At 46.7% G+C, this 27,266-nt stretch overlaps 14 non-coding genes across 14 annotated transcripts; 12 read left to right on the plus strand and 2 right to left on the minus strand.

Moving 5' to 3' along the window:
* Positions 1-407: 407 nt before the first annotated feature.
* Positions 408-481, plus strand: trnai-aau (transfer RNA isoleucine (anticodon AAU)). Its single transcript has one exon. It is a non-coding gene; the product is annotated as a tRNA-Ile (tRNA).
* Positions 482-1,795: 1,314 nt separating this feature from the next.
* trnai-aau (transfer RNA isoleucine (anticodon AAU)) lies at positions 1,796-1,869 on the plus strand. Its single transcript has one exon. It is a non-coding gene; the product is annotated as a tRNA-Ile (tRNA).
* A 1,314-nt stretch (positions 1,870-3,183) lies between these two features.
* On the plus strand, positions 3,184-3,257 carry trnai-aau (transfer RNA isoleucine (anticodon AAU)). The gene has a single exon. It is a non-coding gene; the product is annotated as a tRNA-Ile (tRNA).
* A 2,674-nt stretch (positions 3,258-5,931) lies between these two features.
* On the plus strand, positions 5,932-6,005 carry trnai-aau (transfer RNA isoleucine (anticodon AAU)). The gene has a single exon. It is a non-coding gene; the product is annotated as a tRNA-Ile (tRNA).
* Positions 6,006-6,742: 737 nt separating this feature from the next.
* trnar-ucg (transfer RNA arginine (anticodon UCG)) lies at positions 6,743-6,815 on the plus strand. Its single transcript has one exon. It is a non-coding gene; the product is annotated as a tRNA-Arg (tRNA).
* Positions 6,816-7,319: 504 nt separating this feature from the next.
* On the plus strand, positions 7,320-7,393 carry trnai-aau (transfer RNA isoleucine (anticodon AAU)). Its single transcript has one exon. It is a non-coding gene; the product is annotated as a tRNA-Ile (tRNA).
* A 737-nt stretch (positions 7,394-8,130) lies between these two features.
* Positions 8,131-8,203, plus strand: trnap-ugg (transfer RNA proline (anticodon UGG)). Its single transcript has one exon. It is a non-coding gene; the product is annotated as a tRNA-Pro (tRNA).
* A 505-nt stretch (positions 8,204-8,708) lies between these two features.
* On the plus strand, positions 8,709-8,782 carry trnai-aau (transfer RNA isoleucine (anticodon AAU)). The gene has a single exon. It is a non-coding gene; the product is annotated as a tRNA-Ile (tRNA).
* Positions 8,783-9,519: 737 nt separating this feature from the next.
* On the plus strand, positions 9,520-9,592 carry trnar-ucg (transfer RNA arginine (anticodon UCG)). Its single transcript has one exon. It is a non-coding gene; the product is annotated as a tRNA-Arg (tRNA).
* Positions 9,593-10,097: 505 nt separating this feature from the next.
* Positions 10,098-10,171, plus strand: trnai-aau (transfer RNA isoleucine (anticodon AAU)). Its single transcript has one exon. It is a non-coding gene; the product is annotated as a tRNA-Ile (tRNA).
* A 1,300-nt stretch (positions 10,172-11,471) lies between these two features.
* Positions 11,472-11,544, minus strand: trnak-cuu (transfer RNA lysine (anticodon CUU)). The gene has a single exon. It is a non-coding gene; the product is annotated as a tRNA-Lys (tRNA).
* Positions 11,545-12,260: 716 nt separating this feature from the next.
* trnal-caa (transfer RNA leucine (anticodon CAA)) lies at positions 12,261-12,371 on the minus strand. The gene is made up of 2 exons: positions 12,334-12,371; positions 12,261-12,306 (listed from the first exon to the last, which is right to left on the minus strand). It is a non-coding gene; the product is annotated as a tRNA-Leu (tRNA).
* A 7,543-nt stretch (positions 12,372-19,914) lies between these two features.
* Positions 19,915-20,003, plus strand: trnay-gua (transfer RNA tyrosine (anticodon GUA)). The gene is given in 2 exon segments: positions 19,915-19,951; positions 19,968-20,003. It is a non-coding gene; the product is annotated as a tRNA-Tyr (tRNA).
* A 114-nt stretch (positions 20,004-20,117) lies between these two features.
* trnar-acg (transfer RNA arginine (anticodon ACG)) lies at positions 20,118-20,190 on the plus strand. The gene has a single exon. It is a non-coding gene; the product is annotated as a tRNA-Arg (tRNA).
* Positions 20,191-27,266: the final 7,076 nt, after the last annotated feature.

The raw sequence follows: 27,266 nt of genomic DNA on the forward strand, positions 1-27,266 counted from the left end.
TGCTAGTTGTACTCCGTGTCAGAAATCCTCTGAATGGCATGCCATTAAAGTCAGAGGATTTTACCAGTCTGTTACTGGTAAAAAAATCCAAAGTTAAGCTGATGTTGCGCAATGATCTTGGCTTCCCCATACTGCCTACACTCAAGCTATAAAAAAAGATGAGAGACTTGAATGAGTAAGTTCTATCACGTCGAGTCATTGTAGCATATAACAAATGATAAAATAATTGCTTTGAAAGCAAATTTTTGAAGAACTAAAAGTCTTTCATCTCACCTACTGATAACATCCAAATCCGCAATACCAAAGGCAAGCTGTATAGAATGTTTGTGTGACTTAAATAGGTAACAGAGAAAACACTGAGAGCACTTATTCTCGCAAAAATTTGCTCATAGGGCAGCTCAAAATCAGGCCGGTTAGCTCAGCTGGTCAGAGCGTGGTGCTAATAACGCCAAGGTCATGGGTTCAATCCCCATACTGGCCACGAATATCAGCAACAACAGCACATGTGTAGGCGCCCTTCCATAACACATGACTTTTAAAGATATATCAATATATTTGATGCTGCTTGTCCTGGAACGGATCACAGGGGAAGCAATGTGAGCAGACATCCCTTGCCCCGATTCTCACAGGACATAATCTACACCTCTTATCGGGTGGACACACAGAAATACCAATGCACGACCAGCATGGTTTATTTCTTGTGAGTCCGGGACCTTCCCTCAGGCCTCCTCACCGTGCAACTGATCCAAAATATCTCCCCTGGGGGGAATCTACATGATATTCTGACCAGATGCCCATACCGCCTGATCTGGCTTCATTCAAAGAAGAGCGGCAGAGACTGTATTCTCAGCGTATTCCAGATGACTACGCTTATCACCCTGATCCAAGAAGGTGAGCCTAATCACCACAGAGTGGAAGATGATTTCAGCCCTTATGCATTCGCAATCTCATTCATTTAGTCACCACTCATAAGGAGTGACCAGAGGTGAGCGTTGGAAGGAAGATCGACTGGTAGAACGAGATCCTCCAGTCGTGGTCAAAATGGTCTGATCCCTAAACTCTTCCACTTGAGGCAGCAACTGGTTCTAAGCAAGAAGAGGGCCCTCTACCCTTTTCCAACTGAGGATCAGAGCCTCAGACTTGGAGGCACAATTTTATTCCTGGCTGTTTCACACTTGGCGGCAGACCACCCCTGTACCGGCCGGATGACTCAGGTGAGACCATGTGGCCTAACGGACAAGGCGTCTGACTTTGGATCAGAAGATTGAGGGTTCGAGTCCCTTCGTGGTTGTCTTGTTTAGTTGTATGCTGTCATATATGTACAGAAATCAAGAGCACTATACTGAGTACTAACCAAATAAACACATGGTGAAAGCTGGTAAGTACTTTGCTAGTTGTACTCCGTGTCAGAAATCCTCTGAATGGCATGCCATTAAAGTCGGAGGATTTTACCAGTCTGTTACTGGTAAAAAAATCCAAAGTTAAGCTGATGTTGCGCAATGATCTTGGCTTCCCCATACTGCCTACACTCAAGCTATAAGAAAAAGATGAGAGACTTGAATGAGTAAGTTCTATCACGTCGAGTCATTGTAGCATATAACAAATGATAAAATAATTTAATTGAAAGCATTTTTTGAAGAACTAAAAGTCTTTCAACTCACCTGCTGATAACATCCAAATCCGCAATACCAAAGGCAAGCTGTATAGAATGTTTGTGTGACTTAAATAGGTAACAGAGAAAACACTGAGAGCACTTATTCTCGCAAAAATTTGCTCATAGGGCAGCTCAAAATCAGGCCGGTTAGCTCAGCTGGTCAGAGCGTGGTGCTAATAACGCCAAGGTCATGGGTTCAATCCCCATACTGGCCACGAATATCAGCAACAACAGCACATGTGTAGGCGCCCTTCCATAACACATGACTTTTAAAGATATATCAATATATTTGATGCTGCTTGTCCTGGAACGGATCACAGGGGAAGCAATGTGAGCAGACATCCCTTGCCCCGATTCTCACAGGACATAATCTACACCTCTTATCGGGTGGACACACAGAAATACCAATGCAAGACCAGCATGGTTTATTTCTTGTGAGTCCGGGACCTTCCCTCAGGCCTCCTCACCGTGCAACTGATCCAAAATATCTCCCCTGGGGGGAATCTACATGATATTCTGACCAGATGCCCATACCGCCTGATCTGGCTTCATTCAAAGAAGAGCGGCAGAGACTGTATTCTCAGCGTATTCCAGATGACTACGCTTATCACCCTGATCCAAGAAGGTGAGCCTAATCACCACAGAGTGGAAGATGATTTCAGCCCTTATGCATTCGCAATCTCATTCATTTAGTCACCACTCATAAGGAGTGACCAGAGGTGAGCGTTGGAAGGAAGATCGACTGGTAGAACGAGATCCTCCAGTCGTGGTCAAAATGGTCTGATCCCTAAACTCTTCCACTTGAGGCAGCAACTGGTTCTAAGCAAGAAGAGGGCCCTCTACCCTTTTCCAACTGAGGATCAGAGCCTCAGACTTGGAGGCACAATTTTATTCCTGGCTGTTTCACACTTGGCGGCAGACCACCCCTGTACCGGCCGGATGACTCAGGTGAGACCATGTGGCCTAACGGACAAGGCGTCTGACTTTGGATCAGAAGATTGAGGGTTCGAGTCCCTTCGTGGTTGTCTTGTTTAGTTGTATGCTGTCATATATGTACAGAAATCAAGAGCACTATACTGAGTACTAACCAAATAAACACATGGTGAAAGCTGGTAAGTACTTTGCTAGTTGTACTCCGTGTCAGAAATCCTCTGAATGGCATGCCATTAAAGTCGGAGGATTTTACCAGTCTGTTACTGGTAAAAAAATCCAAAGTTAAGCTGATGTTGCGCAATGATCTTGGCTTCCCCATACTGCCTACACTCAAGCTATAAGAAAAAGATGAGAGACTTGAATGAGTAAGTTCTATCACGTCGAGTCATTGTAGCATATAACAAATGATAAAATAATTTCATTGAAAGCATTTTTTGAAGAACTAAAAGTCTTTCAACTCACCTGCTGATAACATCCAAATCCGCAATACCAAAGGCAAGCTGTATAGAATGTTTGTGTGACTTAAATAGGTAACAGAGAAAACACTGAGGGCACTTATTCTCGCAAAAATATGCTCATAGGGCAGCTCAAAATCAGGCCGGTTAGCTCAGCTGGTCAGAGCGTGGTGCTAATAACGCCAAGGTCATGGGTTCAATCCCCATACTGGCCACGAATATCAGCAACAACAGCACATGTGTAGGCGCCATTCAATAACACATGCCTTTTAAAGATATATCAATATATTTGATGCTGCTTGTCCTGGAACGGATCACAGGGGAAGCAATGTGAGCAGACATCCCTTGCCCCGCTTCTCACAGGACATAATCTACACCTCTTCTCGGGTGGACACACAGAAATACCAATGCAAGACCAGCATGGTTTATTTCTTGTGAGTCCTGGACCTTCCCTCAGGCCTCCTCACCGTGCAACTGATCCAAAATATCTCCCCTGGGGGGAATCTACATGATATTCTGACCAGATGCCCATACCGCCTGATCTGGCTTCATTCAAAGAAGAGCGGCAGAGACTGTATTCTCAGCGTATTCCAGATGACTACGCCTATCACCCTGATCCAAGAGGGTGAGCCTAATCACCACAGAGTGGAAGATGATTTCAGCCCTTATGCATTCGCAATCTCATTCATTTAGTCACCACTCATAAGGAGTGACCAGAGGTGAGCGTTGGAAGGAAGATCGACTGGTAGAACGAGATCCTCCAGTCGTGGTCAAAATGGTCTGATCCCTAAACTCTTCCACTTGAGGCAGCAACTGGTTCTAAGCAAGAAGAGGGCCCTCTACCCTTTTCCAACTGAGGATCAGAGCCTCAGACTTGGAGGCACAATTTTATTCCTGGCTGTTTCACACTTGGCAGCAGACCACCCCTGTACCGGCCGGATGACTCAGGTGAGACCATGTGGCCTAACGGACAAGGCGTCTGACTTGGGATCAGAAGATTGAGGGTTTGAGTCCCTTCGTGGTTGTCTTGTTTAGTTGTATGCTGTCATATATGTACAGAAATCAAGAGCACTGTACTGAGTACTAACCAAATAAACACATGGTGAAAGCTGGTAAGTACTTTGCTGGTTGTACTCCGTGTCAGAAATCCTCTGAATGGCATGCCATTAAAGTCGGAGGACTTTACCAGACTGTTACTGGTAAAAAAATCCAAAGTTAAGCTGATGTTGCGGAATGATCTTGGCTTCCCCATACTGCCTACACTCAAGCTATAAAAAAAGATGAGAGACTTGAATGAGTAATTTCGATCACGTCGAGTCATTGTAGCATATAACAAATGATAAAATAATTGCTTTGAAAGCATTTTTTGAAGAACTAAAAGTCTTTCAACTCACCTGCTGATAACATCCAAATCCGCAATACAGAAGGCAAGCTGTATAGAATGTTTGTGTGACTTAAATAGGTAACAGAGAAAACACTGAGGGCACTTATTCTCGCAAAAATTTGCTCATAGGGCAGCTCAAAATCAGGCCGGTTAATAATGCCAAGGTCGTGGGTTCAATCCCCATACTGTCTACGAATATCAGCAACAACAGCACATGTGTAGGCGCCCTTCAATAACACATGACTTTTAAAGATATATCAATATATTTGATGCTGCTTGTCCTGGAACGGATCACAGGGGAAGCAATGTGAGCAGACATCCCTTGCCCCGCTTCTCACAGGACATAATCTACACCTCTTCTCGGGTGGACACACAGAAATACCAATGCAAGACCAGCATGGTTTATTTCTTGTGAGTCCGGGACCTTCCCTCAGGCCTCCTCACCGTGCAACTGATCCAAAATATCTCCCCTGGGGGGAATCTACATGATATTCTGACCAGATGCCCATACCACCTGATCTGGCTTCATTCAAAGAAGAGCGGCAGAGACTGTATTCTCAGCGTATTCCAGATGACTACGCTTATCACCCTGATCCAAGAGGGTGAGCCTAATCACCACAGAGTGGAAGATGATTTCAGCCCTTATGCATTCGCAATCTCATTCATTTAGTCACCACTCATAAGGAGTGACCAGAGGTGAGCGTTGGAAGGAAGATCGACTGGTAGAACGAGATCCTCCAGTCGTGGTCAAAATGGTCTGATCCCTAAACTCTTCCACTTGAGGCAGCAACTGGTTCTAAGCAAGAAGAGGGCCCTCTACCCTTTTCCAACTGAGGATCAGAGCCTCAGACTTGGAGGCACAATTTTATTCCTGGCTGTTTCACACTTGGCGGCAGACCACCCCTGTACCGGCCGGATGACTCAGGAGAGACCATGTGGCCTAACGGACAAGGCGTCTGACTTGGGATCAGAAGATTGAGGGTTTGAGTCCCTTCGTGGTTGTCTTGTTTAGTTGTATGCTGTCATATATGTACAGAAATCAAGAGCACTGTACTGAGTACTAACCAAATAAACACATGGTGAAAGCTGGTAAGTACTTTGCTGGTTGTACTCCGTGTCAGAAATCCTCTGAATGGCATGCCATTAAAGTCAGAGGACTTTACCAGACTGTTACTGGTAAAAAAATCCAAAGTTAAGCTGATGTTGCGGAATGATCTTGGCTTCCCCATACTGCCTACACTCAAGCTATAAAAAAAGATGAGAGACTTGAATGAGTAATTTCTATCACGTCGAGTCATTGTAGCATATAACAAATGATAAAATAATTGCTTTGAAAGCATTTTTTGAAGAACTAAAAGTCTTTCAACTCACCTGCTGATAACATCCAAATCCGCAATACCAAAGGCAAGCTGTATAGAATGTTTGTGTGACTTAAATAGGTAACAGAGAAAACACTGAGGGCACTTATTCTCGCAAAAATTTGCTCATAGGGCAACTCAAAATCAGGCCGGTTAGCTCAGCTGGTCAGAGCGTGGTGCTAATAACGCCAAGGTCATGGGTTCAATCCCCATACTGGCCACGAATATCAGCAACAACAGCACATGTGTAGGTGCCCTTCCATAACACATGACTTTTAAAGATATATCAATATATTTGATGCTGCTTGTCCTGGAACGGATCACAGGGGAAGCAATGTGAGCAGACATCCCTTGCCCCGATTCTCACAGGACATAATCTACACCTCTTATCGGGTGGACACACAGAAATACCAATGCACGACCAGCATGGTTTATTTCTTGTGAGTCCGGGACCTTCCCTCAGGCCTCCTCACCGTGCAACTGATCCAAAATATCTCCCCTGGGGGGAATCTACATGATATTCTGACCAGATGCCCATACCGCCTGATCTGGCTTCATTCAAAGAAGAGCGGCAGAGACTGTATTCTCAGCGTATTCCAGATGACTACGCCTATCACCCTGATCCAAGAGGGTGAGCCTAATCACCACAGAGTGGAAGATGATTTCAGCCCTTATGCATTCGCAATCTCATTCATTTAGTCACCACTCATAAGGAGTGACCAGAGATGAGCGTTGGAAGGAAGATCGACTGGTAGAACGAGATCCTCCAGTCGTGGTCAAAATGGTCTGATCCCTAAACTCTTCCACTTGAGGCAGCAACTGGTTCTAAGCAAGAAGAGGGCCCTCTACCCTTTTCCAACTGAGGATCAGAGCCTCAGACTTGGAGGCACAATTTTATTCCTGGCTGTTTCACACTTGGCGGCAGACCACCCCTGTACCGGCCGGATGACTCAGGTGAGACCATGTGGCCTAACGGACAAGGCGTCTGACTTCGGATCAGAAGATTGAGGGTTCGAGTCCCTTCGTGGTTGTCTTGTTTAGTTGTATGCTGTCATATATGTACAGAAATCAAGAGCACTATACTGAGTACTAACCAAATAAACACATGGTGAAAGCTGGTAAGTACTTTGCTAGTTGTACTCCGTGTCAGAAATCCTCTGAATGGCATGCCATTAAAGTCGGAGGATTTTACCAGTCTGTTACTGGTAAAAAAATCCAAAGTTAAGCTGATGTTGCGCAATGATCTTGGCTTCCCCATACTGCCTACACTCAAGCTATAAGAAAAAGATGAGAGACTTGAATGAGTAAGTTCTATCACGTCGAGTCATTGTAGCATATAACAAATGATAAAATAATTTCATTGAAAGCATTTTTTGAAGAACTAAAAGTCTTTCAACTCACCTGCTGATAACATCCAAATCCGCAATACCAAAGGCAAGCTGTATAGAATGTTTGTGTGACTTAAATAGGTAACAGAGAAAACACTGAGGGCACTTATTCTCGCAAAAATTTGCTCATAGGGCAGCTCAAAATCAGGCCGGTTAGCTCAGCTGGACAGAGCGTGGTGCTAATAACGCCAAGGTCATGGGTTCAATCCCCATACTGGCCACGAATATCAGCAACAACAGCACATGTGTAGGCGCCCTTCCATAACACATGACTTTTAAAGATATATCAATATATTTGATGCTGCTTGTCCTGGAACGGATCACAGGGGAAGCAATGTGAGCAGACATCCCTTGCCCCGCTTCTCACAGGACATAATCTACACCTCTTCTCGGGTGGACACACAGAAATACCAATGCAAGACCAGCATGGTTTATTTCTTGTGAGTCCGGGACCTTCCCTCAGGCCTCCTCACCGTGCAACTGATCCAAAATATCTCCCCTGGGGGGAATCTACATGATATTCTGACCAGATGCCCATACCGCCTGATCTGGCTTCATTCAAAGAAGAGCGGCAGAGACTGTATTCTCAGCGTATTCCAGATGACTACGCCTATCACCCTGATCCAAGAGGGTGAGCCTAATCACCACAGAGTGGAAGATGATTTCAGCCCTTATGCATTCGCAATCTCATTCATTTAGTCACCACTCATAAGGAGTGACCAGAGGTGAGCGTTGGAAGGAAGATCGACTGGTAGAACGAGATCCTCCAGTCGTGGTCAAAATGGACTGATCCCTAAACTCTTCCACTTGAGGCAGCAACTGGTTCTAAGCAAGAAGAGGGCCCTCGACCCTTTTCCAACTGAGGATCAGAGCCTCAGACTTGGAGGCACAATTTTATTCCTGGCTGTTTCACACTTGGCAGCAGACCACCCCTGTACCGGCCGGATGACTCAGGTGAGACCATGTGGCCTAACGGACAAGGCGTCTGACTTGGGATTAGAAGATTGAGGGTTCGAGTCCCTTCGTGGTTGTCTTGTTTAGTTGTATGCTGTCATATATGTACAGAAATCAAGAGCACTGTACTGAGTACTAACCAAATAAACACATGGTGAAAGCTGGTAAGTACTTTGCTGGTTGTACTCCGTGTCAGAAATCCTCTGAATGGCATGCCATTAAAGTCAGAGGATTTTACCAGTCTGTTACTGGTAAAAAAAATCCAAAGTTAAGCTGATGTTGCGCAATGATCTTGGCTTCCCCATACTGCCTACACTCAAGCTATAAAAAAAGATGAGAGACTTGAATGAGTAAGTTCTATCACGTCGAGTCATTGTAGCATATAACAAATGATAAAATAATTGCTTTGAAAGCAATTTTTTGAAGAACTAAAAGTCTTTCATCTCACCTGCTGATAACATCCAAATCCGCAATACCAAAGGCAAGCTGTATAGAATGTTTGTGTGACTTAAATAGGTAACAGAGAAAACACTGAGAGCACTTATTCTCGCAAAAATTTGCTCATAGGGCAACTCAAAGTCAGGCCGGTTAGCTCAGCTGGACAGAGCGTGGTGCTAATAACACCAAGGTCATGGGTTCAATCCCCATACTGGCCACGAATATCAGCAACAACAGCACATGTGTAGGCACCCTTCCAAAACACATGACTTTTAAAGATATATCAATATATTTGATGCTTCTTGTCCTGGAACGGATCACAGGGGAAGCAATGTGAGCAGACATCCCTTGCCCCGATTCTCACAGGACATAATCTACACCTCTTCTCGGGTGGACACACAGAAATACCAATGCAAGACCAGCATGGTTTATTTCTTGTGAGTCCTGGACCTTCCCTCAGGCCTCCTCACCGTGCAACTGATCCAAAATATCTCCCCTGGGGGGAATCTACATGATATTCTGACCAGATGCCCATACCGCATGATCTGGCTTCATTCAAAGAAGAGCGGCAGAGACTGTATTCTCAGCGTATTCCAGATGACTACGCCTATCACCCTGATCCAAGAGGGTGAGCCTAATCACCACAGAGTGGAAGATGATTTCAGCCCTTATGCATTCGCAATCTCATTCATTTAGTCACCACTCATAAGGAGTGACCAGAGGTGAGCGTTGGAAGGAAGATCGACTGGTAGAACGAGATCCTCCAGTCGTGGTCAAAATGGTCTGATCCCTAAACTCTTCCACTTGAGGCAGCAACTGGATCTAAGCAAGAAGAGGGCCCTCAACCCTTTTCCAACTGAGGATCAGAGCCTCAGACTTGGAGGCACAATTTTATTCCTGGCTGTTTCACACTTGGCAGCAGACCACCCCTGTACCGGCCGGATGACTCAGGTGAGACCATGTGGCCTAACGGACAAGGCGTCTGACTTCGGATCAGAAGATTGAGGGTTCGAGTCCCTTCGTGGTTGTAGTGTTTAGTTGTATGCTGTCATATATGTACAGAAATCAAGAGCACTGTACTGAGTACTAACCAAATAAACACATGGTGAAAGCTGGTAAGTACTTTGCTAGTTGTACTCCGTGTCAGAAATCCTCTGAATGGCATGCCATTAAAGTCGGAGGATTTTACCAGTCTGTTACTGGTAAAAAAATCCAAAGTTAAGCTGATGTTGCGCAATGATCTTGGCTTCCCCATACTGCCTACGCTAAAGCTATGAAAAAAAGATGAGAGACTTGAATGAGTAAGTTCTATCACGTCGAGTCATTGTAGCATATAACAAATGATAAAATAATTGCTTTGAAAGCAATTTTTTGAAGAACTAAAAGTCTTTCATCTCACCTGCTGATAACATCCAAATCCGCAATACCAAAGGCAAGCTGTATAGAATGTTTGTGTGACTTAAATAGGTAACAGAGAAAACACTGAGAGCACTTATTCTCGCAAAAATTTGCTCATAGGGCAACTCAAAGTCAGGCCGGTTAGCTCAGCTGGTCAGAGCGTGGTGCTAATAACACCAAGGTCATGGGTTCAATCCCCATACTGGCCACGAATATCAGCAACAACAGCACATGTGTAGGCGCCCTTCCGTAACACATGACTTTTAAAGATATATCAATATATTTGATGCTTCTTGTCCTGGAACGGATCACAGGGGAAGCAATGTGAGCAGACATCCCTTGCCCCGATTCTCACAGGACATAATCTACACCTCTTCTTGGGTGGAAACACAGAAATACCAATGCAAGACCAGCATGGTTTATTTCTTGTGAGTCCTGGACCTTCCCTCAGGCCTCCTCACCGTGCAACTGATCCAAAATATCTCCCCTGGGGGGAATCTACATGATATTCTGACCAGATGCCCATACCGCATGATCTGGCTTCATTCAAAGAAGAGCGGCAGAGACTGTATTCTCAGCGTATTCCAGATGACTACGCCTATCACCCTGATCCAAGAGGGTGAGCCTAATCACCACAGAGTGGAAGATGATTTCAGCCCTTATGCATTCGCAATCTCATTCATTTAGTCACCACTCATAAGGAGTGACCAGAGGTGAGCGTTGGAAGGAAGATCGACTGGTAGAACGAGATCCTCCAGTCGTGATCAAAATGGTCTGATCCCTAAACTCTTCCACTTGAGGCAGCAACTGGTTCTAAGCAAGAAGAGGGCCCTCAACCCTTTTCCAACTGAGGATCAGAGCCTCAGACTTGGAGGCACAATTTTATTCCTGGCTGTTTCACACTTGGCAGCAGACCACCCCTGTACCAGCCAGATGACTCAGGTGAGACCATGTGGCCTAACGGACAAGGCCATCCTGACACCATTGCTTCCCTGACTGTGTAAAATATGACAAACGTGAACCAAAATGCAAAACGCTACTCCACTTTACTATATTCGACTCAGGTTTTAGGGTTTTCTATGAGGTAGTAACAGCTGGTAGCAGCTAGATTTTTAGCACCTACACGGCAGGGATTCGAGTTGAGTCCAGCCGAAAATGTGACGTCTACAGACTGCAGGCCACTGATTGGCCAGGGAGTGATGTCACTGGATGAGTAATGAAAGCAGGAGAGGGCCAGAGGCCATGGGTTGTTATTCAGATTTTCCTTATTTTGTTTTAAAGTGAATGATCATACTTGAGCAAACAGGGAATACAGAAATGACATGAGCCCAAAGAAAGGTAAATGTAATGCTCTTACGCAAGTTTGAATGTTTTTGATTCATATTGTGCATTTCAGGACGTTTGTAATCATTTAAAGAGGCACCACTGAGGACGCTGTGATGGTGGTAACAGAGCTGAACTTTGACTTTAAGTGCTGGATCAAACATCTGTTGATTATTAAAACTGCTACGCCCAACGTGGGGCTCGAACCCACGACCCTGAGATTAAGAGTCTCATGCTCTACCGACTGAGCTAGCCTGGCTATCCACACGTTATAAAACATGCCTTCCGAAAAAAAAGAAGAGATTAAAAAAAGCCAAAGTCAACTTTCAGAGATTTCGAATGACATCGGAACACATTCCTCCCTTTTCAACCTCTACCTACTCCACTCGACTGGATCCCACTCAGCTGTTAGGGTTTTCCAAGAGGTAATACCACCTGGCACAAGGTGCAACATTTTTAGCACCTACTCGGTCGGGGTCGAGTTGAGTCCAGCTGAAAATGTGACATTTACAGACTGCAGGCAACTGATTGGCCAGGGAGTGATGTCACTGGATGAGTCATGAAAGCCACTCCTTAACAAGAACCCGGCAACAGCAACAGTTGGATTTGATGTATTCTGTGATCATCAACGAGGTGGATTACTAGACGCAAAGACACAGACCAAGTAGCAGGTATACCTTCGCCTTGATGTCCTAAATTGTTGTGTCATGTTTTGTCACATAAAACTGACATCACAGGACTTTTGGACCTCCTTGCTATAACGACCCCACCCACATTGAGGTGGTTGTGAGTAAGTACGAGTGGAAAAGAGCTTAATGTAGCAGGAGAACTGCCTCATTGCACATCAGAATTGTGTATGTTAATGGAAGGAACTGAAGGCCCGTCTTCAGAGATAAATGCCCTTTTTCACCATGGCCTGACATGGCTTTCTTCATGGTCTTCTAATAAGCAAGTAATATTTAAGCAAGAAATTAGTGTCAGGAGTGGGATTTGAACCCACACCTCCTTTTGGAGACCAGAAGTCCCTGTGCTAAGGAAGGAATGAAGCCTTGAGTCTGGCGCCTTAGACCGCTCGGCCATCCTGACACCATTGCTTTCCTGACTGTGTAAACTCTCCTTTTATTCAGGAGATGCGCATTGCAGCGACGAGGGGCAGGGCAACCTACTTAAATAATAATTGGATTACATGTTAGATTTTCAACATTCTGGGTTTAGAAAAGGTAGGGTAATTAATAACACATATTGTTTTCATTCCACTTGTTTGCATTGAAATCAATGTAACGCGAGCTGTAGGCTTAGATATTTATGCTCCAATCCACTCAAAGTAGGGGGCGGGGCTCCATCACGCTGTGTTTAAAATCATATTAACTAAAAATATATACTTTTACTTCCAAGAATGGAAATGTGAGGAGTGGCATATAACATATGTACAATGTATTATTCTTAATATTCACGGTAGATTTTGGTAGGTAGGCTTATTGCTGTAAAGCCTCAGCTGCTTGTGCCATCTAATGCGCTCCTGCACTATGTGCCCCACGTGAAGGATCGGACAGTGGTGTGCGCAGATATAAGATCATGTTTCTTTCCTCAAGCCAATGACAAGAACTTCCGTGAGAAGTAACGCAAATGTCTGAATCATGCAGGAATTGCGGGCGGGAGCGGGACAAAATATGACAGGTGCGGGCGGGAGCGGGACTAAAAATTCTATCTTTTTGCGGGAGCGGGAGTGCACAATGCGGGAGCGGGCGGGCGCGGGACTTTTACAGAATTTACAGTCCCGCGCAGGCCTCTACTCGGAAGCTCAGTCACTCCAAAGGGTGGAAGGTGTCAAACGCAACTTATGGGACTTCGAACCATGTCTCTTTTAGAAAAGCAAGTTGCACCCTGGCCAAGACCCATGACAAAGGATAGGAAGTTCATCACGCTAACATAATAGAATACGCTGTGTGACAAAAGCACCTTTGCAGACTCTCCTTCTCTTGACATAGACTGACATGGGACAATTCAGTCAAGTTTATCCCACGTGAAACTACCTCTTTTGCAACTTTCCATAAACTTTCAAAATGAGGATGAAAGCCAGATGAAGAAACTTGTGAGTTGATTGTTTGACCTCTAGTCCAGACAACAGGGCCCTCATTCATCATTAGTGCGTAGAATCCCTTCCAAATCCTGTCGTATGAGTGAAATTTAGAATGTGCCCATGTACAAAAAAATCGGCATTCATCAAACGTTCTTAGACAGGTCGTACGCAACAAGAGCGGCATCAAGCTCAGCAGCTGCCGCTGTGCCCGAGGATCAACATCTCTGGAGTCATTTCACTGCCATTTGAACAGCTTTATTCCTGGTAAGTCCCTCTCTACATGATTACACCTCTTAGCTGGATTTGATATCAAAACTGGATCAACAAGCAATTTTTCTAAGGCATAAATATGTTGTTTTGTTTTTTTGCTTGTTTTTTTTCAGGAACCAGTGCAAATCTGCTGATTTTCCAGCTCTACCTCCTGGAAGGCCTTAACAGGTGGAATCAGGATCGGGGCGCTGCAGCAGTGAGCGGCAAGCCGTCGTGTCTTCTCACATATGCTGGAGACACGACACGATGCATCAACAACAACAGCCTGAAGGTGCTCGGCCGAGAATACGTCCCCAACTTCACACCTCCAGCAAAATACACAGGTATTTCAAAATTATATCTGTGAAGGTAAAAAAACTGTTTGTATGACTGAGTCACTAATATGTATGAAGAGTAAAGAAGTGTTTTCCTATCTGTGTGTGTTTGTTATGTTTCCGTAGGTGAGCTGCTGGCTGTTGACTGCCTGTTAAGTCAAACGGGCGAGCCTCTGAAAGCACAGCCTGACTCGGAAGAGACTGACGGGCTTCTGGAAGATGTGGCCGCGAGTGAAGGAGACGAAGATGAAGGCTTCATGATGAAGATGCTCTGGACTTACTGGTGTCAGGACTTCAAGGTGAGACGCTTTCCTCTGCAACCTCACAGCTCCAAGCCTCCACCCAGCCTGCTCCCTCCACCCAGCCTGCTGCCTCCACCCAGCCTGCTGCCTCCACCCAACCTGCTCCCTCCACCCAGCCTGCTCCCTCCACCCAACCTGCTCCCTCCACCCAACCTGCTGCCTCCACCCAGCCTGCTCCCTCCACCCAACCTGCTGCCTCCACCCAGCCTGCTCCCTCCATCCAGCCTGCCCCCTTCCACCCAGCCTGCTCCCTCCACCCAGCCTGCTGCCTCCACCCAGCCTGCTCCCTCCATCCAGCCTGCTGCCTCCATCCAGCCTGCTCCCTCCACCCAGCCTGCTGCCTCCACCCAGCCTGCTTTCTCCACCCAGCCTGCTCCCTCCATCCAGCCTGCTGCCTCCACCCAGCCTGCTCCCTCCACCCAGCCTGCTCCCTCCATCCAGCCTGCTCCCTCCACCCAGCCTGCTGCCTCCACCCAGCCTGCTCTCTCCACCCAACCTGCTCCCTCCATCCAGCCTGCTGCCTCCACCCAGCCTGCTCCCTCCACCCAGCCTGCTCCTTCCACCCAGCCTGCTCCCTCCACCCAGCCTGCTCCCTCCACCCAACCTGCTTTCTCCACCCAGCCTGCTCCCTCCACCCAGCCTGCTCCCTCCACCCAGCCTGCTCCTTCCATCCAGCCTGCTCCCTCCACTCAGCCTGTTTTCTCCACCCAGCCTGCTCCCTCCACCCAAACTGCCCCATCCACCCAGCCTGCTTTCTCCACCCAACCTGCTCCCTCCACCCAGCCTGCTCCCTCCATCCAAACTGCTGCCTCCACCCAGCCTGCTCCCTTCACACAGCCTGCTTTCTCCACCCAACCTGCTCCCTCCACCCAGCCTGCTTTCTCCACCCAACCTGCTCCCTCCACCCAACCTGCTCCCTCCACCCAGCCTGCTTTCTCCACCCAGCCTGCTCCTTCCACCCAGCCTGCTCCCTCCACTCAGCCTGTTTTCTCCACCCAGCCTGCTCCCTCCACCCAACCTGCTCCCTCCACCCAGCCTGCTTTCTCCACCCAGCCTGCTCCCTCCACCCAACCTGCCCCATCAACCCAGGCTGCTTTCTCCACCCAACCTGCTCCCTCCACCCAGCCTGCTCCCTCCACCCAACCTGCCCCATCCACCCAGCCTGCTTTCTCCACCCAACCTGCTCCCTCCACCCATCCTGCTTTCTCCACCCAGCCTGCTCCCTCAACCCAACCTGCTCCCTTCACACAGCCTGCTTTCTCCACCCAACCTGCTCCCTCCACCCAGCCTGCTTCCTCCACCCAACCTGCTTTCTCTACACAGCCTGCTTTCTCCATCCAACCTGCTCCATCCACTCAGCCTGCTCCATCCACCGAACCTGCTCCTTCCACCCAACCTGCTCCCTCCACCCAGCCTGCTTTCTCCACCCAGCCTGCTCCCTCCACCCAGCCTGCTTTCTCCACCCAACCTGCTCCCTCCACCCAGCCTGCTTTCTCCACCCAACCTTCTCCCTCCACCCAGCCTGCTCTCTCCACCCAGCCTGCTTTCTCCACCCAACCTGCTTTCTCCACCCAGCCTGCTTTCTCCACCCAGCCTGCTCCCTCCACCCAGCCTGCTGCCTCCACCCAGCCTGCTTTCTCCACCCAACATGCTCCCTCCACCCAACCTGCTTTCTCCACCCAACCTGCTCCCTCCACCCAGCCTGCTTTCTCCACCCAACCTTCTCCCTCCACCCAGCCTGCTCTCTCCACCCAGCCTGCTTTCTCCACCCAACCTGCTTTCTCCACCCAGCCTGCTTTCTCCACCCAGCCTGCTCCCTCCACCCAGCCTGCTGCCTCCACCCAGCCTGCTTTCTCCACCCAACATGCTCCCTCCACCCAACCTGCTTTCTCCACCCAACCTGCTCCCTCCACCCAGCCTGCTTCCTCCACCCAACCTGTTTTCTCTACACAGCCTGCTTTCTCCACCCAACCTGCTCCCTCCACCCAGCCTGCTTCCTCCACCCAACCTGCTTTCTCTACACAGCCTGCTTTCTCCACTCAGCCTGCTCCATCCACCCAACCTGCTCCTTCCACCCAACCTGCTCCCTCCACCCAACCTGCTCCCTCCACCCAGCCTGCTTCCTCCACCCAACCTGCTTTCTCTACACAGCCTGCTTTCTCCACCCAGCCTGCTCCCTCCACCCAGCCTGCTCCATCCACCCAACCTGCTCCTTCCACCCAACCTGCTCCCTCCACCCAGCCTGCTCCCTCCACCCAGCCTGTTTTCTCCACCCAACCTGCTCCCTCCACTCAGCCTGCTTTCTCCACCCAGCCTGCTCCTTCCACCAAACCTACTTTCTCCACCCAGTCTGCTCCCTCCACCCAGCCTGCTTTCTCCACCCAGCCTGCTCCCTCCACCCAGCCTGCTGCCTCCACCCAGCCTGCTCCCTCCACCCAGCCTGCTTTCTCCACCCAACCTTCTCCCTCCACCCAGCCTGCTTTCTCCACCCAACCTGCTCCACCCAGCCTGCTCCCTCTACCCAGCCTGCTCCCTCCACCCAACCTGCTCCCTCCACCCATCCTGCTTTCTCCACCCAGCCTGCTCCCTCCACCCAGCCTGCCATAGCTGGCCGTATGTCTGAGGTGTGAAATATATAGTAAACTGTAGAATAGTAGATAGATAAAAGAAAACTTGAACAAAATGTCCTTTAACTAATATCTGTTCTGTTGGTTGTGTTGTCTTAGGGTTTAGATGAGGCAGGCGTACCAGGCCTGGACAAAGTGGACAGCTTGGCTGAGTATCTGGTGGAGCTGAGGAACAAAACCTCTCTGACGCTGAGCAACCAGGAGGTCAGTAACGTGTTGTTGCTTGCTGCATACATGCACTATGCACACTCCTCAGCTCACTTGAACATTGCTGTGTCCTCATGTACAATTGTGTTATTTCCCTGTGTAGGTGAGCAGCATTGTTGCTCTGTGGCAGAGCCTGCTGGACTTTGACAAGCAGAGGGTGGTATTTGCTGCAAGGCACCAAGACAAACTGAACACTGGGAGCTTTAGGTCCCCCAAAAAGAGGCAGGAATTTACCCCTGGGGTGGAAAGTGTGAAGCGTCATGCCTTAACAACCACAGCCCCATCTGCCCAATGGCCAGACTGCTGCCGCCTAGTGGAGCCCATCTTTGTTCGCCTCTGCAGGATCCATCGTAGTCCAAAAAAAAGAGGGACAGGCACATTCTCAAGATGGGATCTGATCCTTCAGGACTACAAAAAGATCAGGCAGCTCATTTTAGCAAACAGAGCTATCATGCAGCAGACTACCTTGCAGCTGGTGGATGTGAGCTACACCACCCTGGTTCAGTGGCATAATCAAAGGGTGAAAAGGCAGGAAACGGCTGTGGTGCAACAAGGGCTAAACCTTCCTAGCCGGTTTTCTGTAGCTGCTGACCCACTTCTCCCCGCCAATATACGTCCCCATTATGCCATACCACATTCAGAACCAACACATATTTACAGTTTACCACCTAACACTGTGGGACAGGCCAAATTAAAAAAAAAGCTAAAATTTACAGATGATGCAAATCCACCAGGACAGCAGCAGCTTCTCCCTGCTCCACCCAAAAGGCCTCAGGTAATGACAATTGCTCCAGTGGCCTCACAAGTTCGTGTTATCCCCACTACTCTACAGACACCGAGTTTTTGGACGTTCTCTGCCACTCCTCCACATGCTCCTGCTCTGGCTCCTATTTTGGTCCCTCCTCTGGCCCCTGCTCTGGCTCCTGTTTTGGTCCCTCCTCTGGCCCCTGCTCTGGCTCCTGTTTTGGTCCCTGCTCTGGCCCCTGCTCTGGCTCCTGCTCTGGCTCCTGCTCTGGCTCCTGTTTTGGTCCCTCCTCTGGCCCCTGCTCCGGCCCCTGCTCCGGCTCCCATAGCAGGCTCCACTCACCCTAATAGAGCACCCCGAAAACTGACCCGCAAAGTTTTGCACAACACGTGCAAAACATGCGGACAGTTCAGAATGGCTGAAACAGGACACAACCAATATAGAGGGCAAATTGGCAAAAGTCCCTCTGGTGAAACTCTAACTAAAGAGCAGTGGCTGGAAGAAATTAAAAAGAAGACACAAGTGTACTCATTTATACTTTTTTAGCATTTACAAACTTTTTTTTGTTGTATATACTTTATATTGTGGTACAGTCTTTCCACCTCCTCGCATTACTGGGCGCTTCAAACAAGTGCACCACCATTTGGTCGGCGGTCACCCTGTGTCTCACAGCTGTTGCTGTGGCTCCAACTTCAGCTGGGACCACTTCTCTGTCCCTCCTCTCTCTCTCTGCCCGTTCTAACTCCATCTGGGGAAGTTCGACATCTGTATATTCTGGTTCATAAAGATATCCCTTTAGCTCTGTGGTAAAAGGGATGTCTTCATCAGCAGTGTCGTAGTCAGACATGATTACGTTAACTTTCCGAGCAGTAAACACCGTGAAACCGGCGCAGCTGTCGCCAGGCGGCAGCGCGCATTGATACTGCAACCTAGGGCCAAGAGATTGTGAGGTGTAACTTTTTCGCAAGATACGATTTTGTGATAGAAATGTATTACTCTTTTGAATGCATATTCTTTTGAGAAGAAAAACGCTTTATATGTGAAGCCCCAGCCAACTAGCCGGACTACTTACTTCACCCCCAAAACGAGGCTGTAACTCAGCTCACAGGACGCAGCGGGGGGTAAGAAAATGTTCATAAATAATATTTCTAGTATGGGATGTTGTACAGCTTCATGTCAAAAGAGGCGAACTATCCCTTTAAGCCTGGTTACATGCATTCATACAGGATTCATGAAAAGGATGTTGGCTTTGCTCCCTTCGATAGCTCAGTTGGTAGAGCGGAGGACTGTAGGTGCCCAGCAACAGTTATCCTTAGGTCGCTGGTTCAATTCCGGCAGCAACCCAGGTTCTAATCCGGGTCACGGCAACCCCCCGACTGAAGTTTTTTGCATAGCTGAAAAAAGATCCCAATTTCAACTCAGATTTCTTAAACTTTAAAAAAAATAATTTTGGTCTACAGGCCTCTGTCCCGTATCAAAGGTCTGAAAGAATCAAACAGCACAAATGCAGAAGGTCTACCCATTTAAAGAGCATAAAAAGGGTCAAAGTATCAAACAGGCCCCAATGAGAAATAGTGCCTTTTTAATGAGTCGCCAAGGCCGCATATGTTCTGTGTTTTTTAGCTCTTCTAAAGGGAGGGTTTTCACACACCGCCACACCCAAAGTATAAACATCCTAACAACAGAAGATGAAAATCGTATGCCAAATGATTGGGTGGATAGACCTGACAAAAAAAGAACCAAAAAAAATGGCTGGACTTCTGCGCTGGACAATGTGAGGGCATATTGAGGATCAACATCTGTGTTGGACGATGTGGAGACTTTCCCAGATAGATGCCAGATATGTTTTTGTAAGGACTAAATGCATGATAGAAACTGGGGCTGATTTGATCTGAAACGCATCTGAAACTGATGGTTTCTCATCACTTTTTGTGTTTATTTAACTGATAAACAGGCCCAAGCCCCTGGCTCCCTTCCATAACTCATTTGGTACAGCAGAGAACTGCAGGTGTCCCATGATACGCATCTTAAGCCTGGTTACATGCATTCATACAGGATTCATGAAAAGGATGTCGGCTTTGCTCCCTTCGATAGCTCAGTTGGTAGAGTGGAGGACTGTAGGTGCGCAACAACAGTTATCCTTAGGTCGCCGGTTCAATTCCGGCTCGAAGGATGTGCCAAGCTTTTGTATACAGAGGCTCTCTTGGCCAACTCCGTCAATCCTTTCAAAGCTTTTGGAATATGCTGTTTTACGAAAGACTGTTCCACTCTCTATCGAACTTGCTAAGGGCTAGTGGCGCAATGGATAACGCGTCTGACTACGGATCAGAAGATTCTAGGTTCAACTCCTGGCTAGCTCGGCACGCTGGTTTTAGTCTCTCACTTCTCCCACTGCTATAGAACAGGATCGCTTTAAACCTTCTACTCCCTGGGTATCCCAGCTCACTTACGCCCCAAAGATACCTCACAGTGTGTCGTCTTGCAACACATGTGGCTGACCCCACACCGTAAGAAAAGCTCGTCTTCCTCTTTATCTCTGCTGTCAATGATTTTGCTCCAAACAAAAAAAAAACATGCCTGCCAGCCACATGCCGCAGAGCTGCATATGCTATCCTTGGGATACGAAGTTGTTTGGGATCACATCAAAGCCACAGACGACAAAAACCCACAACCGGCCGTGATCGTATAGTGGTTAGTACTCTGCGTTGTGGCCGCAGCAACCCCGGTTCTAATCCGGGTCACGGCAACCCCCCGACTGAAATTTTTTGCATCGCTGAAAAAAGATCCCAATTTCAACTCAGATTTCTTAAACTTTAAAAAAAATAATTTTGGTCTACAGGCCTCTGTCCCGTATCAAAGGTCTGAAAGAATCAAACAGCACAAATGCAGAAGGTCTGCCCATTTAAAGAGCATAAAAAGGGTCAAAGTATCAAACAGGCCCCAATGAGAAATAGTGCCTTTTTAATGAGTCGCCAAGGCCGCATATGTTCTGTGTTTTTTAGCTCTTCTAAAGGGAGGGTTTTCACACACCGCCACACCCAAAGTATAAACATCCTAACAACAGAAGATGAAAATCGTGTGCCAAATGATTGGGTGGATAGACCTGACAAAAAAAGAACCAAACAAAAAGGCTGGACTTTTGCGCTGGACAATGTGAGGGTATATTGAGGATCAACATCTGTGTTGGACGATGTGGAGACTTTCCCAGATAGATGCCAGATATGTTTCTGTAACGACTAAATGCATGATAGAAACTGAGGCTGATTTGATCTGAAACGCATCTGAAACTGATGGTTTCTCATCACTTTTTGTGTTTATTTAACTGATAAATGTTGTGGAGAAATCAGAGTCGAATCCCGCGTTGGTCAGCCGTCCATTGGGGAGTTTATTGAACAAACTGTCACAGCAAATGTGCATACAGAATGTACAAAATGTCCGACGAGCTCATTTTGTGACACCCTTTTTATACCGTTTTATCAAGTGTACGTGGCCCTCTCTTGAGGCGCCTAGCTTTCGCCGTTTATCATAAACACACTCATTCTAACTATCAACAATATTCATATGAACCAGTCAACAAGGCCCAGGATGTAACTAGGCCAGAAGTCATGAGCATGTCATGACATTCTTCTCCCACATAGTCCCCCCTGAAATCACTTATCAGTGATTTAATAAAGAAATAATCTAAAATGAAAGAAAATCATCCCACATAGTTAATTAAGAATTAATTAACATAATCAACACTAAATTATTCTAATAATTCTACAATATCAATCAACGGAACCATTTTGAATAAATGAAAAGGAATATATATATGCGTGTACTCGAATCACATTAAATGATTAAATAAAATTACACGATATTGAATTCAACAACACTACAAGTTGTACATTGCCATCACAGTTGTCCACTGTTCGCAGTGCATAGGTGCGAAAAACCCACCGGCTGCTACTTTCGTAACTTTCGTAACTCATGTTCTTATCTTGGGAAAATTCACCTACGGCCCCCCCCACTGGCGACCGACCATTTTACCAAGGTCGCACTCCGAACAGTTTACTGACACAATTGGCAATGGACATATCAGTGATCAGTTTTGATTGATAATACACATAAACTGAATACACCACCTTCAAATCAGTTAATCACCATTTTGTATCAAGTACAATACATAAATTATGGATTATCACACAACCAAAGTAATAAAAAGCAATGTAATGCAGCTCCTCCAGTCCCGTCCCATCTCCTGTGCTCTGGTGTCATCTGCTTCTGGCCGAACATCCGTCCGGCTGGGTCTGGACCTGCTAAGCTAACTCTGGGAGGAGAGGTCGCCAGTACGTCACTCCCAATCAAAGAGATCTTCAGCATCTCTTCTCCCTGTCAGACTATACTTGGTTCCACCCTCGAAGAAAGAATCTTGTGAACCGTCCGTTGGTAACCTCCATTCGTTGACCCGCTCTTCCCATGCGTTGGTCCTCAGACCTGGTCTCGCATGGTCATCTGTCTCCTGATTCCTTCCACTGTTTGTTTGAACATCACTTGCAGCAAACACCTTCTCAGAATGGGTATAATGCAACACCACAATAGGGAAACCATCCTCACTATCAACAATATTGCTATTCCCGCCTTAAAGCGGAACTCCGGGGCATTTGAAGCGTGTTTCCATTGCTAGAGGTTGTCAAATACTGCTAGTAGGACACAGATAGGTCCAAATCTGCGCTCCCTGTGTGGAGATTGCTCTGTCCGCGCACCCTGTCATGCGAGGCTAACACGTGGTGGCTAAGAGGCAAGCGCTAACCCTTCCACGTAAAACAACAACTTGCACACTGCAGAAACGTCACACCACTTTATAAACCATCCGACAATAAAGTCACAAGCCTTACCATCAAAACCATATGCATGGTTCTCACATTACTGGCATGGGGACGTTACAAAACAACTTTATAAACAGCATGTCACTCACCGGTTAGTTGTAGGCTCGCGCATGTGAAAGCCCAAAAGAGTCGATGGAGAATAATCCCATATACAAAACAATTATATTCTCTAGAAAAACTGCGTTCAAGTATTTAAAACATTACAACAATATTACTGGGCATGTATTGTTGTAATGTTTTAAATACTTGAACGCAGTTTTTCTAGAGAATATAATTGTTTTGTATATGGGATTATTCTCCATCGACTCTTTTGGGCTTTCACATGCGCGAGCCTACAACCAGCCGGTGAGTTATATGCTGTTTATAAAGTTGTTTTGTAACGTCCCCATGCCAGTAATGTGAGAACCATGCATATGGTTTTGATGGTAAGGCTTGTGACTTTATTGTCGGATGGTTTATAAAGTGGTGTGACGTTTCTGCAGTGTGCAAGTTGTTGTTTCACGTGGAAGGGTTAGGGCTTGCCCCTTAGCCACCACGTATTAGCCTCGCATGACATGCTGTGCGGACAGAGCGATCTCCACACAGGGAGCGCAGATTTGGACCTATCTGTGTCCTACTAGCAGTATTTGACAACCTCTAGCAATGGAAACACGCTTCAAATGCCCCGGAGTTCCCCTTTAACTGCCATCGCTCCCCCTTCTCCCAAAATCCCAAACAGACCAGTCCACCACCGTTCACCTCCACCAGCCTCACACGTCAGCTCCTCTCTCCGTTCTCTGATCTTCTTCACGGCCGTTGTAAACGTACCATCAGCTGCAGTGTTCCCGGGTATAAATGTACAACATTTTCCCCAACCATCTGGCAAACACCAATTTTCCCTTCTAATATCAATTCTAAAACTTGTCTGTTCTACCAAGCCATCATACTCGTCTCATGTAGTTGTTCTCCAAAGCCTGCAAACCCTTCACTCGTGTAGCTAAGAATCCTCTGTTGGTTGTGTTATATGTAATTAATCCACTCCCCATTTTGTTAATTGTGATCCACTGCAAACCAGCCTCAAATCCAGCTGCAATCTCCCTGTGTGCTTTGAGCTCAAAAGGAATCCTTCTCGGCTGCCCTATTGCATCCAAGTAAACGTGCTTATCCCTGATGTAGTCATCACTAGATCTTTTAACTCTCCCTTTTTCCACATCCAAACCTCGCATCTCGTTTACCTTGTCATACACTACCACAACTGATGTGTTCCTCCTCACCAGTGCCCAAAGACCTATCCACCTGTTGGGTAGCACATTTAACAAAACATCATCTCCACACATCCAGTAACTCTCAGCCACTGGGTGTGTCTGATCCCCAAAAAGATATAGAGTTAAAATGATCATTTCTATATTTTCACATTTTGATCCAAATAAATAAATCCCAATAAATCTTGTTTTCATTTAACAGTAGTATTACCTACGCGAGTTCCAAAAGCATACAAACTCACCATCGTAATCTACTCTATAATCAGTGGGAGGCCCATCCTGTGATGTACTATGATTAAATTCCTCACAAGAAGACTCAAATTTGTGGCCCTCCCTTATTTTGAAAATAACTATGTAATTTATTTGGCCCAAACATCAATCTGCACTTAATACCACACATAGGAAACAATAACCATTTATCCTCTGCCGATGTGAACCTACCTTTCCTGCATTCCCGTTGCTGGACCACTGCACAGTCCCTGAAGGTGTGTGGCTCTGGAACAACAACAGGCAATGCTCCTGGAGCGTCTGCACATACGAGACACTCTGTCGCTGTCAGTTCCCTCGTAGTGTACCATGCCCATCTATACCACATATTCTGTGCTGCCTTAACCCATTTTCCACAGTTATACTGTTTTCCTGACTTTACCTGTGCATGTACACTCCGTCTGTTCTTGGATTAACATGATTATTCTGTCCTGTAGTGCTAATGGTATCCAATCCCCCTACACTTCCCCAAAAAATCTTTCTATTCTTACAACCATTGTGAACAACTCCTTCTGACCCAATCTGACATGATCTTACCAGATTGCCCCTTTGTCGTGGCGTCCAGAGGCGGTGATTTGGTCGTCTCCTCCTCCGGACCCATGATCCACACTTCCTCACACTTAACCCTACTTACTCATACTTACTCATCCTTCCTCATACTTCCACCAACCTTTATTCCCACGTACTTAAATTCAAGCTTAACATCTGCCTTTTCACGACTAGCTCTAGTGTGTATTGCTGGCAAAGTTCGTGGCGTGGCATGGTCTGAGTGGGTGTGTATTGTTGCATCATACTCATCCGACCCAGGCTGGCTACTTCCCTGCGGGGTGGCTTCATCACGGGACCCTTCCAGCCTCTCCTGTCTGCGGGATCCCGTCCAACATCTCCAGGCTTCGTTCTCCTGAGCCCATGCTGTCGGCCAACACCCACACCTGGATGCTCACAGTGTCAGAAATCTTAACCTCTTCCTTTTGTTCATCCTTTTCCTCGGACTTGACTCCGTCTGTGTCTTTAGTCTGAACCTTAGTGCAGTGATTCAAATGGTACCATGTGTTGCTACCTTCCACTTGAACTGCTGTTGATGTTGCTCGCACCATTGTGTACGGTCCTTTCCGTCTTGGCACAAGCCACTTCCTTCGGAACACTTCGATGTGCACCTGGTCGCCTTGCACCACTGGCCTCTCAACCAGCTGTTTGAGACCCGAGTCTCTGAACTCCTCCTGTAGATAGATTGTTCTGTGGATTGCAGTTAGTTGCTTCATGTAAGCTGTCCACTCTGTTTGCACCTGCTCAAGTGGGAACTGAGGTGCCGGCATGGGTCGACCCGTTAGCATTTTATGCGGTGTTAGTGCGTGACTCTATGAGTCTGCATACGAAAGCTCATTAGTGCAAGCGGCAAAGCATCTAGTTAGTTTAGTTGAAGCACAGATTCAATTCAATTTCACTTTCCAGGTTTCATTGATCCTCTCAACCATCCCTTGACTCTGTGGATGATAAACGGCCCCACAGCGCTGCTTGATTTACGACTATTTATCCAATATGTATGACCAATATCCTTGTGATGGCGCGACCTCTGGCTCCAGTAACACCATTGGTGCCAAAACAGCAAGCTGGCACTTTGATGCTACTTTTGCTGCTTCATCAGCCGCGTTATTACCTTTACCGACCATTTTGTTACCTTCACGATTATTTGACACTGTATCACTGCCAATTTTCAATTTTCCTGACTGCAATCCGCTCCTTCATTTGGACCTCCTGTCGCGCTGGACTTCCGTCTGACCTCCTGAACCCTCTCTGCTTCCAAACTGCTTCAAACAAATAGCAAATATCATGAGCATATGCAGAATCTGTGTACACATTCGTAACCTTACCTTCCACCAGTCAACATGCTTCCGTTAGTGCCTTCAGTTCAGCCAACTGTGCCGAACATGGTCGTTCACACTTCTCAGCTTTCACCGTCACAAAGTTTTCCACCTTCCTGTTTCACAACTGTAAAACCTCATGATCACCCAAATGATCTCACAACATGAATCATAAGTGACATCACTATGCACACACTGCACCCGACCCCAATGGCCCCTCCCACGGGTGGTGAGCCCGTAGGAAGGGGGACCCGTGTTGTTTCTTCGGGCTGTGCCCGACCGAGCCCCACGGGCACTAATCAATACTACGGGTGCTATTGCTATTACTACAATACTAATTATTGCTAATCAATACTTGCTGTATTGCTAATGCTACCTAATGTTAATTTATTGCTAATCAAAAGCTCTGTTAATGCTTACTCTGTTTGAAGTGACTCAGGCTAAAGGCGTTGCCCCAACTTTTGCTCACATCCGGATGTTGCCGATCCAATCCACACACAATGTCCTCCACCAATCCAGATGATCCAATGTACGTCACAGCTACGTCAATTCTGACCAATGAAATAAATTTATTTATTTTTTTATTTTTTTATTTATCATTTTTTATTTATTTATTTATTTTTTGAAAGTCAATGAAATCTGAACACACCTCTAAATCTATCTCCAATGAAACACGTCTGAGACACGTAACTTCTAACCAATAAAATATGAACACACCTCTAAGCCTGCCTCCAATGTACCACGTGAATTTCTAACAAATCAAATATGAACACACCATTACATCTACTTCCTAGACCGTTATTAACTCCTCCCAAGCATAACAATTGAACCAGACATAACAATTGAACCACACCCCAACTCAAAATGGCGTTTGTCACACTTTTTGTTACAAGTTGAGAAAAAGGAGGAAAGACAATTTAACACGCAGTGGACAGGGAAAATACAAATCAAAAGACACGGAAACAATGCATAAGCGAAAAACTTTCTTTATCAGGAATGTCACATTTACGTCGAACGACGTGATGAATCGATGGCCTAAGGACAGAAACTCTCCCTTAGGAATTGCGAAACCAACATTTACTCGACCGATAACAACTCCGCAATTAGCACATTACCTAAAGAAAACTAATAATTATTACAGTTCAACCATAAATTGCCCCTGGAAGACACAAGGAAAGAAAATGTGATCACACACGAA

Source organism: Odontesthes bonariensis, chromosome 8 (genome assembly GCF_027942865.1).
Source record: "Odontesthes bonariensis isolate fOdoBon6 chromosome 8, fOdoBon6.hap1, whole genome shotgun sequence".
NCBI lineage: Eukaryota > Metazoa > Chordata > Actinopteri > Atheriniformes > Atherinopsidae > Odontesthes > Odontesthes bonariensis.